The sequence below is a fragment of the Ptiloglossa arizonensis genome, chromosome 5 (genome assembly GCF_051014685.1).
Source record: "Ptiloglossa arizonensis isolate GNS036 chromosome 5, iyPtiAriz1_principal, whole genome shotgun sequence".
Classification (NCBI taxonomy): domain Eukaryota; kingdom Metazoa; phylum Arthropoda; class Insecta; order Hymenoptera; family Colletidae; genus Ptiloglossa; species Ptiloglossa arizonensis.
The window spans coordinates 14,759,498-14,779,579 of record NC_135052.1 but is presented as its reverse complement, the minus strand read 5'-3'; the positions used below and the strand labels follow the sequence as shown (position 1 = coordinate 14,779,579).

The window sequence follows — 20,082 nt, the reverse complement described above, 5'->3', positions numbered from 1 at the left end:
ATTCTTATACCCCGGTATTTCGTACACAAGAATAAATATCAGACACGAAGCCGCCGCGCTGAACAAACTTTTCGGGAAGCGTACCGTTCACGTCGAATTTTGCAACTATAATATTTATTTATTTGCCGAGCAAACGGGTTAGCCCGTGTATACAGTGCGAGTAAATAAAAACTGTCGTCCGGAATAACCAGTTACTTATCCATTTTAAGAAAATCTGTTCTACACGAAATACGTTTCTTTCTTTCTCCATTCCGTAGCTACGAGTTTTGTATCGCAATACAGCGTCTCGAAACAGATGGTACAACCGGAGACAGTTTGATTCTATGCGCAGAACTCGCTCGAAAATGTAGAATAAAATTTTTCCATACGGAGTTTCCATTTCGATAAAAATCTCGTGACGTCATCTTTATACTACGAAATCAGTTTTCGCGAGACGAGCTCGAATTTGGTATTGTATCGTTTGAAATCGATACGGTAAGGGTCACCATTACAATTCTAATCGTAATAAGGTTATGAATTTTTGATTCACGGCTAATATACACTGCGTATTGTATACGATGTTAAAATTACAACGTTAAAAATAGTTCCAAGTATTTTAATTATAATCCACGTAAACTCTAGCCTTTACTGTTGCTCCGCGGTGATAGAAAGGGTCTTTTATTATTCTAATATTGACACGGTTACGTGATATTTCTAGAGAAATGTACTTCACGAAGAAAACCGTCCCTCTCTGAACGTCTCGAGACTCCCAGACTCTGCGACTGGCGCACGCGTGAGTTTCGCTAGTGAATCTCGAGGGTTGCCGTTTTTCGGACACTGTCGAAGGACCTTCGAGGTCTCCGCTTGGGGCTCGGGTAGCTGACAGTCGATCGTAAATTATTTATCGTTGTACTTGATCTCGCGACCGTTTTTCGTCGACGAGTGTTTTCGGGAGCTCGTTGCTCCGATTACGAGACAACGGCGAGTCGGTTGCACAGGATCGAGAAGCGTGACCGTGACTCTGTACACTATGGAACCCCTCGCACCGTTCAAAGATCGTATCGCGCCGAACGAGTGGGAATAAGCGGGACTGTCGAAGCAGACGGTGAAAATCGTGGACCATCTGTGAATAGATGGCGAAGGAGGTCTTCAAAGGGACGAGGTGGCCCGGCGAATCGCGAAACGTCGTCGATTCTTTTTGGAAACTGTTCGACGCCTGTTTGTCGCGAGGTCGAGAGGCCTCGTCTGCATGGAAATCAGCGGTGAATCGCGTCGGTTGGCGACACGAGGAACGGATCAAAGCCGCTTTTGTTCCCGTGTACGAAAAGTCGTTGGAGTGCTCGTGCCCGAAACCAGGCTAGGATAGGGTGGTACACTCGCATTCGAGATCAGCGCGACAGAATTCCCCACCTGGTTTTGAATTATCGTTGAATGTGCAAAGAGAGAGAGAGAGGGAGATCTTCTTTTAAGTCGTTGACGAACTCATCGGTCCGTAATTCTCGACTCCTTCTTCGCGCGGAGAGTTTGCGAATTTCCGACTTTTTTCCAGTTGTATTTCAACGAGGACGCTGAAAGCTTGTAAATTGTATTTTTCATACGCGGGGAAAAGCGAGGGAATAAGTGCACAGATACAGGTACGGAGACACCTGTGGCGAAGGACGAGGCAAAAATTGCTGCAAAAACAGCTTTTGCTTCCAGATCCAAGTGAACTATGAAACGCACTGCTCTCCACCGGCTGAGTCGTTTTAAATGCTCGCGTGCACGGTGGATCGACGAATTATTCGAGCGTTCTATTTGTTTAACGGAGTGAATTGTTCTTTGTAATTGGATCAACCGTTTCGAATAATCTTGAACGACGAGCCTTGTGTTCCTCTTGAAAGTTTTTATTGTAATACGAACTAATGAATGTATAATAATGGAATGTCTGAGCAAAGTTACTCGAATTCATCGTCCCTCCAAACGAGAGACATTTCGCTCGAATGGACGTGGACACTTTTGAAATAAAACGATTAAAATACTTATTTCGTTTCTGAAATAAAATTTCGTTATTCCACACCGAGAAATAACTTTGAGAATAATTATTTTATAATTATATTCGATCAATATTCCGCACAACCGTTACGGGTGTTTCTAACTTCGAATAAACAATTTGGTAATGATTTATGTAAATGATAATTGTACACAGAATTCAACAGGTATTTATAAAAACTTTGTTAAAACGTTGAACGACCAAAATGTGATACGCATGGTTTGGAAATAATGAACTTTTTATATTTAAATGGAAATTTACAGAGTTGAATATTTATTTCGATGCAAATTTAATCGAGCAGACGGACGGATCGATGCGTATTTATTTATTTATAAGAATATTCACGCACGGATACCACGTGCATCGGTGTCGATTTTTACCCGAATAAAAATTCGAAACTCGCGTTTCCCGTGGAAGGACGATTTAAAAAGGGAACATCGAAAGGAATAACATCGTTTCGCCGATGTTCCGAATGAGAAACGACGAGACGGTTGTTATTCGAAAAATCCACGTTACTTTGTCTAAATTGAAAAACGTGTACGGTTCCCTTGTGCAAATAGACGGTTTTAAAAGCCGTCGTTCCGAGGATCGAAGATTATTTTAGAAAACGGAAACGTCCTCGCGAAAGAAACTCTTCTCGTTGAAATATCCTCGAGAAATTTCATATTTTGACAGTAATTGTAACGTATCCGTCGGTTACGAGGGGGAAAAGAAGAAAAAAAGAAAAAGAAAAGCGTCTGGAAGGAATTTCTTTTTTCTTCTCTCGTCTCGACGGTCGGCTTCTCCGATAATGCCGCGGTATCTCGTCGGTAATGGATGCGAAATTTTCAACGCGCGAACTTCCCTGCGATTCTTCTCTCCGGGCGCCCCATTGCTCCCCCGCGAATTTATACGAGACGCGAAACTTTTCCGCTGACGCCAGAACCCGCTCGTCCTTTCCTCGAAAATCGCGCGGGCGTCTTTATTAAAAGAAAGAGAACGAAGAATAATTTACCCTTATACCGAAGAAAGTAGAAGGGATGAGAGAAGAGCGGGTGTGTGTGTAAGTGTGCGCGTGTGAAATTGTTTGTCTTTTATTCTCTCCTTGGCTAATAGCTAGTTTACCAGACACACCTTCAACCGACACCCGTTTACGACGCGCGAGTATATTATTCTCCGAGGATATTACAACGATTTAAGCTGCATTAAGGCACCGGAAATGTGTTTGAAGTCGACGGAAACTTAGGAAGTTAACGTTGTACATCTTAAGGTAATCCGACACATTTCTCTCCTTAATCCGTTATCTGGAAAACGTTTCTAGCAAACTCGGTAATCTCGTGATCCCGGGAAATTTGTGTTCGTTACGAATGTAATTGAATTTGCGAGAGGGGCTTATTTGGAGCGCGCGAGAACCGGAAATTACAGATAGGGGGCGGGAGGTAACATTTTCGCGCAACTACAATTTACAAAACATCGCTTTATCGTGTCAGGTTCGACGAAGAAAGAAAGAATATTAAATATTTGTAATACGTGTGATTTTAGCACATCGTGGGTTTAAGAAAACGTGGCTCTAAGAGGGCACAGTTTTAAGGATTGTACTCGGAAGAGAGTAACACAAGAGAAAGTAGAGGAGCGTTGAGCCGAGAGTGTTGAGCCGAGAGTCGCGAAGCGTTCTAGACTTTTATATCACACTCGTGTTATTCACTGTCAGTTATCGTCGGAGTATCAATTATCAACAATTTAAAAAATTATACCACACATCGAAGAAAATTTTTCAAAATTCCTTCACGGGCCGAATTCGAGTTTATACCTAAAACTACCCGTCCTTCTCGTATCGAATCCGATCGAAAGAGTATTAAACGTTAATTGAAATATTTGCAATAATTCCTTCGTGGTGTGGCATCTGCCTCGTTCCCACTAGTTGCGCCACCGATTCGCACTCAGCTAGGATCGGTTCGCTCAGGGCCACTTTTGCATTGAAATTTTCCACAAGGATCGTTCGTTCTCGAAGCGTTAGCTTTTCTCAAGGGAAAGGCACGCGGCCGAAAACACGAGTAATCGGTTCTCGCGATTTACGAGCCGCCGGGCGATACCTTCTCGAGCGTTTCACGAGAGCTTTGTATCTCGGCTCTGTAGCCGTCTCCGGCATCATTTCCGAGTTCCCTTCAATCGGTTCTCGTTTCTCACCACGAGGTGAACTTGAAACGGATCAAAGCGAGTCACGGGATAAATTTTCTCGCTGGAAGTCATAATAAAGCAGCCCATTCGGCACCGGTACTTTCCTCGTCCGTCTTCTACCGTCGCTGTTCCTATTTCCATTCGTCAACACCACCACCTTCCCCTATCCTCTCTCCGTCTTCCTTTCACGCTTCGTCGGTCCTCGACCTCGTCGTCCCGTTGCTTCTTCTTCGTTTCGAGACACCCATCTCGACCCTTTTACCGGCAAACTCGTTTCAAATTGCCCCTGGAAATCTCATTTCTACTTGCCAAAAAAAAAGAAAAGAAAATTAAGAAAAAAAGGAAACGAAGAAGAAGAAGAAGAAGAAGAAGAGGAAGAGGAAGAAGTATTACGCGCCGTCGCCGGCGGGCACGTATACACTCGGCCCGATGTCGCGCGATAGGATGACACGACCAGAATGAGACTGTTAAGGGGCTCTACGGGACGGTGCGAAAAAAAAAAAAAAAGAAAGGAAAGGGAACGTCAACCGGCGGAGAAGTATGCAGATGAAAGAAGATCGGGGGAAAGGAATGCGGACTCTCTCTCTCGAGGAGTCTTCTTTTCCCGCCAGTCTCTTGAAGATCATCCACCGATAAGCCCGACGCTTCGTGAATATCCACTTTGTCAAGGTTGACGTATTCGAGAGAAAATGATCGCGTTCTATCAACGGGGGACCGAACGACGTGGCCAGGTTTTCGCGAAGGATCGTCGACGCGTTTCGTCGCTCGAAACGTTTCTCGTTTGAGTTTTTCTCGTTGACGAACTTGGATAATTATTTGTCACCGGGTGTTAATGCCACGTGGCCGAGTCTGAGCTTCGACGATACATTCGGAACTTCTCTTTTTTCAAGGACTACGATCGAAACGTGTTGGTTAGTTTTCTTCAGAAAAGAATTCACTCTCAACGACACTTGAGACATCGTGGACGCAGAGGGATTTATGTCAATGTCGCAAGACGGTTTTTTCGAATAAAGGGTTTTCCGTGTACCTTTGTAGGTTATTAGCAGACCTGAATTATACTCGTAGGCGTAATCCAACGAAGAAATCGTATCAATTTTCGTTGTTCTCAACGCGTTCCAATTTAATACACGTTCCTGTACTACGGAGCGAGGGAGGAAGCTCGAAGTTGGTCGGGTGAACCGAGTGCGATGGAAGAAAATTAGAATACCCTGAGCGTTCAACTACGATGCATTTGAATACGCTGAGAGATTTATTACGACACATTTGAATATCCTGAGCGTTCAACTATGCCGCATTTGAATAAACTGAGACTTCAACCACGCCACGTTTGAATATCCTGAGAATTCAATTGGGACACATTTAAGTACACTGAGTGTTCAACTATGGTCGATTTGAATAAAATTACATTTCAATTGAATCCTTACGGTCTACGTATATCAGAATACCGGGAGACTTCAATTACGACACATTTAAATACCCTGAGTGTCACCTGTAAATCACCTAACACGGTACGTTTGTGTACTTACTACTATATGTTTGAATATTTTTATATAAAGAGAAATACTTGGTAATCAACGTAAAATTTCAAATACCGTGGTTCCGGAATACTTTTACTAAAAGTTCTATTTGTTGAAAGATCGGCTTCACAAGTTCTATGGAAACCAACACAGAAAGACTCACGATTCTGATAATCAGTGAGAAGGCCACTTGGCACTGTTAGGTTTAAATTTTATCTTGCCCATCTGTTCCCGTATACTTTGCTGCTGTTAAACAGATTGCGAGAGGTTAGCAGGTGCACGCGTTGCAGACGCGCAGAAACGTAGAAAATTGATGGCAATGACGCAACTTCCAAGGCCCGAGATCCTTGGTAAGTTAGTTAAGCTCGTATTTCTGATCGTACAATCGCATTTCGACTTGTCTGACTATGCACACGCGTGCCTACTTGTCTGACTATACGTCTATAATTGTCCAACTATGCATTTCCACTTGGCTGACCATAGACGGATGCAATACCACTTGTGCAGTCATATACGGGGATCATACTACGTGCCTGACCATAGACGGGTCATACTACTCGAGCACTGCAACAACGTAGAATTCGGTCACCAACCACTTTGTTAATACCGAACCCAGATTATTGTCACGATGATCGAATCAAAGTTCAATCCTTCCACTATCTTCCCGTTATGGTCCATTTGATCGCGGTTGATACATAAATAAGAAAATCGTGACGAAAATGTTGTCTATCGCTGGTTTACACGCACAACGCGCGAATCGGAAGTCCACGTCGGGTTAATGAGGTGAGACAGGTTTTATGAATGAATGCTTGACACACGTTGGTTAACGCTCATAAGAAAATAATTAAACTAGGTTGCACATATGTACGAGTATTCCGATAATGAGCAGAGTGCACCTTATAATTTTGAGCACCATCGAAGCCACTTTTAGAAACTGTACAAGTAAATTCTAATTTACAAATGAAGTTAGAAATTTCCACGCGGACGCAGCATTAATTTTTGATCATAATGCTTGTGCACTCGGGTCGAACAAAATAGATATAATTTCATCATTATTCAATGGTATTTAACGTAGCAGAAAACAACTCGATTACTCGGTTGAATGTCTTAAATTCTAATTGGTTAAAAATAATAAAACGAAAAATATTTCTCACCAAAAGTATTTTCATTCACAACCTCTCTGCTGTAAATTACGATTATTGCCTGCCCCGTGTGTTCCATTTTTTATAAAACGGAGCATCGATACTCATTTTCGTTCAAATGTTCCTTATTTCCTTACAATAACCAAATACTCGTAACGAAACTTACGGCGGACCCAGGTACCGCGATATCGTTCGTTCGAAACAGTCGTAAATTGATTCGAAATGTTCCAACACCCGTGATTATGCAACGGTCGCGTATATCGCCGAATGAAAATTGTTTTCCACGGGAACTAACTGGTCGACGGTACTTGCCCCGACAAGCGGTTAATTAGTTCACGATTGAATGGCGAAAGAACCGACGAACGACGTTGCTCGAGCGTGTACCGTTTCGTTTGGAACCATTGAGAATAAGGCAGCATTTAGCGAACCATTGGCAATGCTTTGTCTCCCACCATGCCCATCGACCTATTTCCACTTAACCTTAAAACACGAATTCTCGTTTACGCTCCACGGAGATTGATAGAAGTTGTTCCGGTGTTGTGCAGGAAGTGGCTGAGCACCCGCGGGACAACACGATTCAGGGTGAAAAGACAAGGCGAACGAGGGACGTCCAGGACAGACGAGGGAGCGTGATTGAATAACCGGGGAAACTTAAAAACGAATTCTGGGTCAAGGTGAGTGTTTCCTTCGCCTGGAATAGCATAATTTCATTCCACGAACTGGGACTCGAGGTCCACCGTCCCGAAACCACTTGCTGGTTCTTTATCCTAAATTCGTGTTTCAACAGCTCTTTGTGGTAAACGAGACCAATTAATACGATGGTCAATACACGGGGTGTAGCGTGACAAACGGAATGTAAAAACGAGAATAGAAAATCGTGGGTATTATTTTCTGTCTGGATTATAACACGATACGTGGTGTAACAATTTTTTGATTTCCTTTTTATGAAAATAGAAGTTTTCTTTTAGAAACGATAGGTTTCACTGATAGCCTCGTGATCAATTTTACTTGTTATATTTTTGCGATTGTAACGACTCGTATGTTGGTACGATTTGTTACAAGTAGTTAGAATCGGAAGAAGATCGTTGGTGAACACTTTTGAAAAATTAATTTACATCGATATAACTTTTATTGAACTTTCCTTTCGTGGAAAATGCTACCGTTATTCGTTCGTTTGAAATGAATTAAGAGTGTCGATGATTGGGTTAGTTTCGAAATTCGGTACATTTACTAGAATTTACTTTCAAATGTTTGCAGACACAATGGTACCAATTTCTTTGATCGTCTTCAAGTGTCGAATTTGTAACCAAATTGAGGTCCACGTATTACGTTACACTCTGCAGGCTTAATAGGCAAAGTTTAACAGCAATGGTAAATTGCCGTATATAATGCGAAACTCGTGAAAACTATGAACGGTGAGCGAGCCGAAGTTTCAAGTTATAAGTGAAAATATTGTAGCTCGTACGAGTTGAAGGATACGGAGAAATTCTTGGGTACAGCTACTGGGACGAAAGAAACTTCGATGATTAATAACGGTATATTTGTTCGAAAATATTTATGAGGGAACTTCGAAAGAATATTCGGTAACTTGAGGACGCGTTGCTCCGTGAAGGGATCATCCACGTCCCTTCTTTTCTTCTACAAATATATATTTAGCTTTCCATTTACGTTACAATTAGCAACGACCGTCGAATACTTTACCAGGAGAGATCTAACACGATTGAAATATTATTAAGAAGCATTGTACATTTCTAAAACGATACTATCCGATAAATATTCCATCACTTCTATGCATCTATCGTTCATTTTGAAATTACTATTCGAATTACTCGTCATTTCATTCTTGTATTCCACACTCGGTACATCGTTCTCGATGATAGGTCAATAACAATTTATAGTTTTACTTTCTTTCCTTCGCTCGATACTTTACCACTATTCTCTCCCTTTTAACGTATACAACCTTGCTACAATGAACACGTACCATTATCGCAAATCGGTCGATTTCTTTCGTAAGTTGACCACAAGTATCACGAACGCGTCTGTCGTAGTCACTCCTGGATATATTTAACGTCTGTCGTTCGTTCGTTCGATAGAAACAACACACCTTTCGTTGTAATGAACAATAACCATCGTGGACTTACCGCGATAAATAGGAACTTAAATTCCCTGAGAATTTCTTCCAAGTTCACCGACAGACGCTACGAGAACAGTGGAAAGTTTCGAATAAACTTTGATCGTCGGTTGCCAGTGAAAGCGCCTGGGAGTTGGCAGCGATCGTTGTCTCTGCCGCTAATTAATTTCGGCTCACCGATTTCTCAGAAAGTTTCAACGAGGTCCAGGCTGCCGTAACTTCTCGCGGGACGTAACCTTGTAGTTAGATGAGGTAGAGAAAACAGGACGAGTCGGTGGCACGGTGTGCAGAGGGGAGGAGAGAACGACAGAGAGCTTGTCCTGGAAATCCTAGGAAGCTTCAGGGTCAGATAGGAGGGTGGCGCAGGCATTTCAAGTTCGCCTAAGCAGAAACAGACTCGTTTCCGAGTTAACTCGGATTAATTCGGAAAGTTCCACGAGGTAACCCTCGAAGGGTTGACCGACGGTGATTCTGCTTCGGGTTGGACGGGGGTGGGGGGATCGTTATTAAATTTTGATACTCGAAAGTCTACACTTTCCACCCCGGGCTACTTCGCGGCATTTTCCATTCGACAAGGGGAATAATACTTTCTGTGGAAAATTTTAGGGTCTTTCCACGAGAAGTTCCGTTCCTCGATCGTCTCTCCAGTGAAACTCGCGAACGTACCGGGTGACTTGTAAACGGAGCCGCGAGGATTATAATTCTGGACGGAAAAATAACTCGTGAACGTGAAATAAAGTTTCTATTGCGTACAATTATCGAGGAGAATTACTCAAGATGACTTTCATTTGGGAAAATTGAAGACAGGGTAAGAAATTCCCCGAGCGTTTTTGTTTCCAGTTTTCGAAAGTCGCGTTTATCGAAACAAAGTTGACGCGTACATTTCGAAATTACCAGGCGTCGTATAATTGAGTCGAATCTTAAGGGGGGAAACTTTCGAGTAAAGTTTATTTGATGTATTCACCGAATATCTGGAATAATTTTTCTCGTACATTCAAGACGCATTCTTTGATCTATTTCTTTGCACAAAATAATCTCTTGTACCGCCATCGGGACAACATCGAATACGTTGAATCGCGACGATCGAGAATCTGCTGACGCCGTAATCGATCGCGGTTGTTCCCGACGGTAGTCGCTGTGGTCCGTTTAAGATAGGAAAAAAATTAAAGTAAAATTAATGGCCGTTGGATCCGACCAATTAATCACGAACGCGAGCTTTTCCGCCATTGATCATCTTGCCGGTTCTGACGTTGCCTTCTAGGCAAGAAACCGGTGGAAGTTCAGACTCCCCAGGGTCGCAAAGCTCGCGTGTCGCGTACACATACATATGTATTAATACGTGTACACATTTGCGCTCCGTGTATGCACGCGAATCGAGCCGGAGCGAAATTTCAGACCTAGAGATTTCGTCGAACTAATACCCGTGGGGCAAGAAATTGCAAACAAGATCTCCTCGTCGGCACCTGAAATTAATCCTTCGCGTGCAACAGATGAGACGTCGTTGCGCACAATTTTCCAGTAATCTTTTTTGCTTCCGTGAAAGGGCACGGCCGGTACAAAAGAAACTGGAATTGTTTCGTGTACAAGGTCTATCGAAACACGTACGCGTGTAAGTTGGAACTTTCGACGAGCGAACACCAGCTTCGAGTGAAAATTTTAACCAGTCACACGTGGCATTGTGTTCGGCCGAAAATTTGTTTCCAAGTGTCCACGACTTGATGAAATTTACAAATCTTTCACAAATCTTTCTCCACGTTCGATGTTTCATCCATCTCGGTTAGTCCCCGTAAATTGAATAATTATACAGTGCTTTGTCCACAATTTAGAAGGTAACGTACAACACTCCTTTCACATAGCTATCGATCGATGAAAATAATAATTACACAACCGTATAATATTTCTCAATCCTCTCGGCTACACTTTTATCATTTCACGAGAACGATCGAGTGATTTCGAAATTCATGAACGATCGCGCAATTTTCTATTCGTCTTTGTTCGTTTCCAGAATAAAGTTACCAACTGTGTCGGTCTTGCATACCACTTTGATCAGAGAGAAACGCGCAAGAGTCGTAAAAAGTCACCTGAGTCGTTGTTGCCTCGAATTAAGCCCCCTCTGCTCTTTGTTGTCAAGTGAGCTCGGGGTCTGTTTTACGAGCGCCTTTCAATCCCCGAAAAGAAAACGGGAGTCTCAAAGCGGAGAAATTACTCGGCGAAATAAGACGAACCACGTTAGTCGGGTATACAGAAAGTTTCCCGGAACGGGCAAAAGTAGGTGGATTTTTTCCAAGTGACTACATTCTGATACCGTCGGCATTACACGAGCCGCTGAATTCTGATCTGGCCAGTGAGATCCTCGGCCCCGTTTTCTCTCTTCTTTCCGGGTCTGGCGCGAGTCTGTCTTTGTCCGTTTCCTCGTAGCGTGCTTAAGCCCTGATTGGCGAGAAATCAATATCCACGGAAGACGGACGATCGGTTGCGTGAAGATCGAATAAATACGCTTCGTTGGGCTTGGCAAACATTGGTGATTCGCGTTCAATCGACCCTTCATCGATACGTGGAGATGAACTGGCTTCTCGTGTACATTCGACTTGTTATTCCTTTTCGAAGCTGTCGAGAATACCGTCAGTCGCTCCTCGAAATTAAAATGATTTATACATTTATACATCGCGAAGAATTTAAGAAACAAGCTATTTTTGAGTTTCAGATTATTTGGACACTGGTCGGTTACTTTAGCAAGTTGTACCTTGTTTTGTTCGTTAATACGGATTTCTCTTTTTCGATGTTGGGAACGGTTCGATTCGATACGCAAATGTTTCTTTCTTAAGTTTGTTCCACATTTTGAGGCACGGTCATTGTTAGAAATAATTAAACGGTGTAGAAAGTGACGTAAGCGTTAAGTTTCGACAGTGCGAGAAGAATTCTTTTTTACCATCCACGAAAGTGATAATCGAGGTTCTACTCGACACGTTACATGGAAATGTATCTCGAAGAAGAAATTCAACCGCGGATGATAACAGCCATGCAATATCTTTTATTCTATACGGAGCACCATCCTCTTTCGCAACTTTTCTCGGGAATAAAATTTTTCGTTCTCCGGTTCGCCGTCTACGTGACTGTTAGACGACAACAGGTCGATGCCAGAACCGTTTCTCTGTGCCGGGAGTTTTGTCTCGTTCGGATTTCCAGATTTCATTTAATTTCCTTGCCTCGTATCTGTCATATCGAAGTGTCATTTCGTTTCTCCGGTTTTTCGATTTTCTGGGAGTTTGCTCTCGCCGGGAGGCGGTCGAAGATTGCTCCGACATCGACCTATTTAGCGAAAAAATTCTAAATCTTCGCCTCCCACCGTTCTGAATATTCCGTTTTATACGGAACCACCGACTTTCCGCGCTCACTTGTGTATATTATGCATAACTTCGGAAGCACGGTCCTCTAGGTATACGTAATTGCAAATGTCAATATCAACGACCATCATTTCCGGAATATTCCCGTTACGGTGAAAATCTGTTCTTTGGGTTCGTTTTTCGTGTTGTCGAATAAAAATAATTAACTCGTTAAAACCGAATTAAACAAATTCTGGACAACTACTTGTTACGATATTTGACTACTCTCTCCAAAAAAGAGTGACCACGTGCGTATAAAATGATTTCTACGCTTGTTAAAGTTCCTCGCAAAATTAGTCGAACGGTGTCCAACATCTTCGACGAATATCCTAAAAAATGATACGTTGCGATAGTATCACGAGCCCAGTTTTTTTAAAACAAATCCTATCGCTATTGCAGGAAGAAAAAAAGATAAATATCGAATGGAATCGCGAGTAGTATTGGCCGGTTATGGTCAGACGTTGCAAGGTCTGCGACCGAGCATAAAGTACTCGACACTGTACACATTCCACTTACACGTGGTACCGCATTCCTCTTAACTCCTTAACGATCTTTCTTTTTCCGTGCAATGCTGTCCCTTCCCGTGCAATACCCGAAGTAAAATTGGGTTACAACATTTTTGTATAATTTGGCGGGAAGTCGCGGCGAGACTTTCAACGCTGCACTTTTATCTTTTATGTCTCAGGAACCGAATGAGATATCAGCTTCGATAGAAGCGCGTCTTCGGGGACATACTTTTCTCCGCCTCTCGAGTGTATTCCTTGCAAACAGTCGACGCTTTGTCTATACTTGTTTCGCATTCGCATTGACGCTCGACGTGAAAATTTCCATAGAACCACCGGATGCAATTGCGCGTGTATCGTAAAAGACGAACAACGGGCAACAGTCTCGTAGAAAACGCGTACAGTTCTTCGGTTCGAAGCACCGTTCCCGCCGATTTTAGCAACAAGTGACGCATCGATTACGATCGTCGCTCGTGTATTTTGCGTATTTCTTCACTACTCGTGTACCCCGCCAGCGACGAGAGAATTTTGATAAAACACGTTAATAGAATACGTTAACCGTTAATAAAATACGTACTCGCGATCTCGAAAATGAACGATCGGATCGAAAACGTTGATCGTTGCGTAGATTCGCGCGTACGTTGAATCGACCGTTAACGATGTATACGCAAAGATTAGGAATTTCGTTCGAAGCGCGGTACGCTCGGTGCCTCTGTTTCTCGATAAATTCCACAATGATCGTTCGGCAACGGTCGATACCGAGTTTTTAACGCGTTCGTCGACCGTTGCCACGGTTTTCGCGCGAACGGTGTACATTATTCGAATAATTGGAACCGAAATGGCTCGTGCAAATCGGTTGGCGATCCCGCGAGAGGTTCGGTAGGCGGGTGAACGGTCGAAGCGTCCGAGCAAACGTGAACTCTGATTTTTCGAGGTTCGGCATTTGTATTTTCGTCACCGGAGGCCCGAACGGAAATCTTGTTTTCCGTTCCCGTCGTTCGCGTACGCGTCGACTCTCTCGACGCCGGCGCGTCGTTAAAACGACGTTAGAGACCCTCACCCGCGGGATATACGCAGTTATTTCGTTCACCCCCCGGGAAATTGCTCGTGAAAGCTCGCCGTACATAAAACCCTATCCGACGAGCGGCGCGGAATAAATTTTTCGAAAGCTGTTGTGGCCGATACACGCTCGCGTTCCCCATAGAACGATGCAGCGCGATTGATCGCGACAGAGTTTCCGCGAGAAGTATTTCCCTCTTTTCATTTACCGCGAGCGCGCGATGTAACGGGACAAATCGGATAACAACGGCGAGAGTCAATAGGATTTCGAAGCGTAGCAATTTTTCGCCAGACACATTGTAAATACGGTAATACCTGTTCTCGAGCGACGATTTTTTTCACACCGAATTCGGACCACTGGATCGCCAACCCTGCTCCCTCCGCCCCTTTGCATCGTTTACGTTCGTTCGACGCGAGTATACCCGTGGACTCGCGCGCTCGAGGATTCCCGAGGGAGAACGATCAAATACTCGAGAGACACGGAATTTCGTTCTACGATGGAAATTGAAATTTTTGCGTTCGCCGATGTACACTCGCGAGACTGTCGTTAACGTTTCCTAGAAATTTCTCCGGTTGGAATGAGTCCAAACACGGACTAATTCGGACCATTTTTGATTACTCGGTCTACGGAGAATGGAAAACCTTTTCTCGGGGCGTGAACCTTCTGTACCGGAACTTCGCGTACTGTCACGTTGACATTTACCTACTTTCCTTCGTATTTGAAGCGCCGAATATTTCTATATACAGATCTGGAGTACGTGGTACTTCCTAAGAATGGAAACTTATTTTCCACAAAATGCCGAAAAGTTCTGTAGAAATCATTCGAGTAACGCGTAATTGAAAATAATCCGAACGAGGTCGTGTACGGACTTATTCTCATCGAATAAATCTCGCCGATCTAACGATAATAATGAAATGTATAACAATTTTTATTTCGCAAGAATAGTTGAATTGAACGTAGTCTGAACGAGGTTGTGTGTGGATTCATTAGGAGAACCTAAGTAATTTAACGATACTACTCTCGCGAAGATACATCGAAACGTATAACAATATTTAATCCTGCTTCGAAAGAATAAACTGCCACAAGAGTACACTATGAAACCAACGCTCGATCAGAGATAGTCAACAGGATGAAAAATTTTTAATACAAATTTTGTTTTCCGTTTTGTAAATATCAACGTCTAAACTGGAACACCATTTCGAAAGGTAGCAGTTCACACGTTCGAGCTGTCGAAAAATCGAGACAACACGCGCCAAGACACTTTTTCCACGATTATTCGTTTCCGTCGACGACGTAATCTGACGTCAGCTGATTGGAGCGTTAGCGAGGGATCGGGGTACGCGTCTAGTGTGTTTTATCGTCGGATGTAGGTCGATCGGGAGATACATTCGTTACGAAATGGAGCAGCTGATAACGCACTGGGACACCGTTTCCAACTCGAAACGTAGTTCAGGGATAGAATCGTGGACGTTCCACTTTCGTTTCTCTTGGTAACGCTCGTGGTACAGCTTTCTCTCTATCTGTCTCTTTTTCTTTCTCTCTTTCTCTCTCTCTGAGGAACAGCCTATCTCGAAATTACAAGATACTTTAACGCGAGCTACTAAGAGGACAACGAGCGGTTGCAAACGATTCCCTGCGAATGGTGCAACTGATAACAACCGGAGACACGGTTCGCAACTTTGGTCGTAGTTTACGACAGCCTGGTGGACTTTCCGGCGTCGTTTCGTTCCGCGGCGTTCGCGAACTGAAATATATACAGAGTGGGCCACGTAAAGCGCTACAACTCGAACATTTACCAAAGTATCGGCGATATCGAGAAACATTATCGGACAAAGTTGAAGCGTTTCAAGGGATGCGCTCTTCGGCTGTAGAAGATTTCCAGCTGACTTTTTTTTTCAAACAAAGCGATATGTTCTTCGTTACTTGCGCGCGTAGTTCACATTTGGAAGAATTCAGCGATCACAGTCACCCAAGATCGTTCAAGGTTACACGTAATGATAATTTTCTATCCTTTCGAGTACCGCAACCGAACGTGGACTATACTTGTACATATTGGAGAACGTACGATCGGAAAAAATTCGGTGACATCGATATCTCTCTTCTAAGAGAACATTAAACCAAAAAGTGTGCCTCCCGAAACGCTTCGACTCCGTCCGATAATGTTTCTCGTTATCGATATATTTGAAAACATTTAGCGGCGATGGTTCCCGCGAACCACCCGGTATTTTGACACAAGCAGTCAGCAGAATGGAGAGCCACTTCAATGGCACTTTATACCTCCGGGAAGTCGCGAGAAACGGAACGTTTCACGGAACTTGAAATTATTCGAAGCAGCGGTATCGTACTTCGAACTTTCGCCGACGGAGGAGAGCAATTCCATGGAAATTGAAAACATTTGAGAGGGAATAGGTAAACGAATCGCTAAAGTGCACTCCGAGCGAGAGTTCGGTTTCGCTTTTGACGCGAACAAAACGATCACGTGGATTTTGACACGACTTAAACGGCGCCACGCGGGCCCGACGAAGAGGAAAGACGCGTTCAACCGATCGATCGTTCCCACGCGTCAAGGTTGACACGTTACTTGATCAAATGTATCGGAAAAATTTGTTTAGAAAAGTGGACGGTGTTAATACACGAGAAAATTTAACGTCGGTTGTGCACCGGATGTTCTGGACTTTTCCCTTCAAATTGCGGTAGTATATTCCGCGTTACGAGCTTACGAGCAAATATCGGACGCAACGCGAAATAGGTAACGGATTTTCCATGACGAAACACGAAAGGTCGACTCTGTTCATTTTATTCGTGTACACGCAGGATGGTCGCGATATTGGAAGAAAAAGTTAACCGAATTACAAAATTACTACTCACGGAATCATCGAACCGTACCCAATTACGCGGTTTACTCTGCGTATTGATTCTATCTTGAAACAGGTATCTTTATTATCAAGAAAAAGAACCGATACATTTTTCTTACATCGCTTCGATACGTCGTAGTCTCTGCTCTCTGATTTCGACGAGGTAGAACAACGATCGTATCGTCGTCTCGAAATGTATCACAGACGGTCGCACTCTTATCTCGAAACGCATCCGTGGTCACACTCTCGTCCGATGATGTATCCATGGTCACGCTCTCATCTTGAGATGCATCCATGGTGGGTCTCTCATCTTGAAATGCATCCGTGGCCGCACTATTGTCTTCGAGTACAAAAGCCGCGTTTTCCTTGAAACTTTTTAGGCGGATATCTCGCGCTCTCATAATTCGAGGACCAGTGTGGCGCAAGAGTTTTTTTCATGCCCGCTGCAGTTCGCCGCGTTGTTGCGGCAACGTGTGTACGCGTGCGTTACGGGGTAATACGGGACGGTATACAAAGTGGCCCTTCGTGGTGCTGACGGTCCTACTCCACCACCAGTCTGGCCCATCCGCGTTGCACCAGCTGTGTCAAACATTATGCAGGCGAGCAATAGCCACTTGAAATGCAAATGCTCGCAGCGGGTGCAATTAAGGCCCTTGTACACCGAAAGAGGGACGAGTACGCGTTCTATTGTCGGATCGGGGCCGACTGGTTTCCCTTGAAAAAATATCGCTCTTCGTTCGAGGTGGAGACAAACGGAATACCCTTTCCCGCGAATTTCACCCGAACTCGTCGTCGTATTTAACGAGACGCGATACAATATCTTTGGCGAATCGAGGCGAAAAGTGGAAAAAGTCAGTTTCCACGGTGATCGGGTCGACGATCCGACGATTACGAAATCGTGATTGGAAAACTCGTTACGCGAGACGAGATTTTTCTGTTCCGAGTCACGGGGCTGGAAGTTGCGGCAACGCGCGTAATGAAAACGTTAACGCGGTGCTTGAACGCGACGATACGGGCGTCGTAACGGTCGACAGCGGCGTGTCCGCCATTGAAAGAGCGCTTTTTGTAATGTTTCTTGTTACACGTCACGCAGATGTACCCATTGTTTCGATCAACACGCTGGAACGAATCGCCGTCCTCGAATGACATTTACAACCGAGTGCATCTGCGGGCAGAAATATCCGCGTGCAGAAGACAACCCTCCCTCTCTTCAGGGCGTTTCTTTTTTTTTTTTTTTCTTTCCACGAATCGTTTAAAAATGTTCGCAACGAAAGCCGGAGCGAACGTTCCGTTGTTTCTTTCTTTTTTCGTCAACATTTTTTGTCTTTTTTTATTCAAGAAAATAACAATTCCTTTGATCGCGTAATATACACGGGGTGAAACGTTCGTTCGTTGGAATATTCCGCGATTTAATCGAAGAAACGGAACACAGTGTCGCGTCGCGCTCTTCTTCTCTTTTTAACTTTCGATTAACTTCTCTGATGAGTATCGGGGACGGAATTCTTTGACGATTGTAAAATTTACAGTATTTTTGTTCCTTTATGGCGAAACTCCATCGGCGCGTTCCAGTAATCGTGTCGGTGAAAAAATATCGCGAGGTATGGTACAGTCCCTCGAAAAGAAGAAAGAGGAATACTGGTATCGTTGTCGCGAGTTCGTAATCGCTGCGATCGAATCAATTTTTAGCGGCTCGTTTTTTACCGGGGATTTTTTTCATCACTGCCAGGGGTCGAAATATGATTTTTCGACGCGTTGTAGGTCGTCATCGGATGACATTGACGCGTATTTTCTCTGCTCTCTGTGCAGAGTGTAATGTTTCAATTTCCAGCGTTGATAAAATTAACAAGATAATTACACCAAAGAGAGAAATACGTCTACAATGCAATTAATAAAATTTCATTCGATCTATTATTTATTGGATAAGATAGAAATTTAATACGCTTCAAGATTCATTGAAAACACTTTTACACATTTTTATAAATAACGAACTTGTATCGAGGAAAACCTTCCTGGAAAATTTATTATTCGTAGACCGATTTTACCAAGTATTTTACATAATTCCAAATACGTTCAACCGTCAATTGTTCGCGACGCAAAAAATCAATTATTATCAAGATAAATTCCTTACTACGATCTATATTTGTTCACAACTTGCGAAATGCAGCGGAGCAATACCAGAGTGCGATTCGTTTAGCACGATGGTGAATCAGTTCCCGCCATTTTATCTTTCTCGTCTTACGAAAGAGAGTAGAAAATTATTGGGTACGATCGCGACAGAATTGGACGTTTGAAAATTGTAGAAAGTGCGAGGAAGAATGTCTTCGAAGAAGAAGAAGAATCGTGAGAAACGAGAAAAAGAAAATCGAGGAATAGAATCGATTGTTTTTATGATCGATTGTATCCAGTATCGGTCCAGATTGGCAATTGTCCGTTTCGCGAGAAATATTTAACGTATATATACCCAAATGTTCGAGCACTTGCATCACCGCGCGAATTAATTACCTCTCGTGTTATAAAAAAGAAATACATTCTATCGGTGCTACCTCTTACACAAAAATATTATCACACCGAAATGAAAATGTATTGGAGGTTTATCCGCTTGGAACGAAATCGTGACCAACAGCTTGCTACGAACGCAACGATAGCGTAACCTTCCTGGATGCTTCGTCTTCGAGCTGTTTTAATTTTCAATTTCCGAAGCAACGGAGACCACCGACTCATTCCCCGTTCACCATCTCGGATAGCCTTCGACCCCCGGGGAACTATCTCCGTCGACAATTATTTACGAAGTGGAAACAGATTGCCGCGATCGGCCCGATTAAATCTTCCAGGAGGGGTTCGTTCGATTTCCAGCCTCGTGGACGCGTCACGAAGCTTTTTCCTTCTGGCGCGTATTTATCTCCGTCGGGAATGGAAAAAATTGGTCGAGATCGGTCGGTAGACGCCAATGGGAAACCGAGGGAGAGCAACGTCGCGTATTGGATATATCTATCGCAAAGACGACCGCTTTTTGGGGATCGAGCCGCGGCTAGGCTACGCCACTCGAATATGTATGGCGTAGACGCTCTCCGCGGAAAAGGGGCCACCTGACCTCGAACTGGAAAGGCTTCGTTTCAGTAGGGGGCTAGAGAACGGTATATATAGAAATGTATATTCCTCGGGAACACTTCGTCTTCTGGTTCCCGGGTTTCGGTCCAGTACTTTGTGGCCGTGGAATCGACTCCTCGAGAGCTACTTAAGATCAAGAGACTCGGAATATGGCCGGTTACTGCGCGCGGTCTACGTGGATATAATTTCGGAAAGGAGATTGGAATCTGGTTGGAGTT

General features: G+C 43.7%; 1 protein-coding gene across 1 annotated transcript in view; it reads left to right on the top strand.

Annotated features, from left to right (window-relative positions):
- The window catches only part of LOC143146756 (uncharacterized), a 202,487-nt gene that overhangs the window by 76,362 nt on the left and 106,043 nt on the right, over positions 1-20,082 (top strand). Inside the window, exon 2 of the mRNA XM_076311362.1 lies at positions 7,370-7,498. The gene's annotated coding sequence lies outside the window, so the exon portion shown is untranslated. The remainder of the gene's footprint in view (positions 1-7,369; positions 7,499-20,082) is intronic.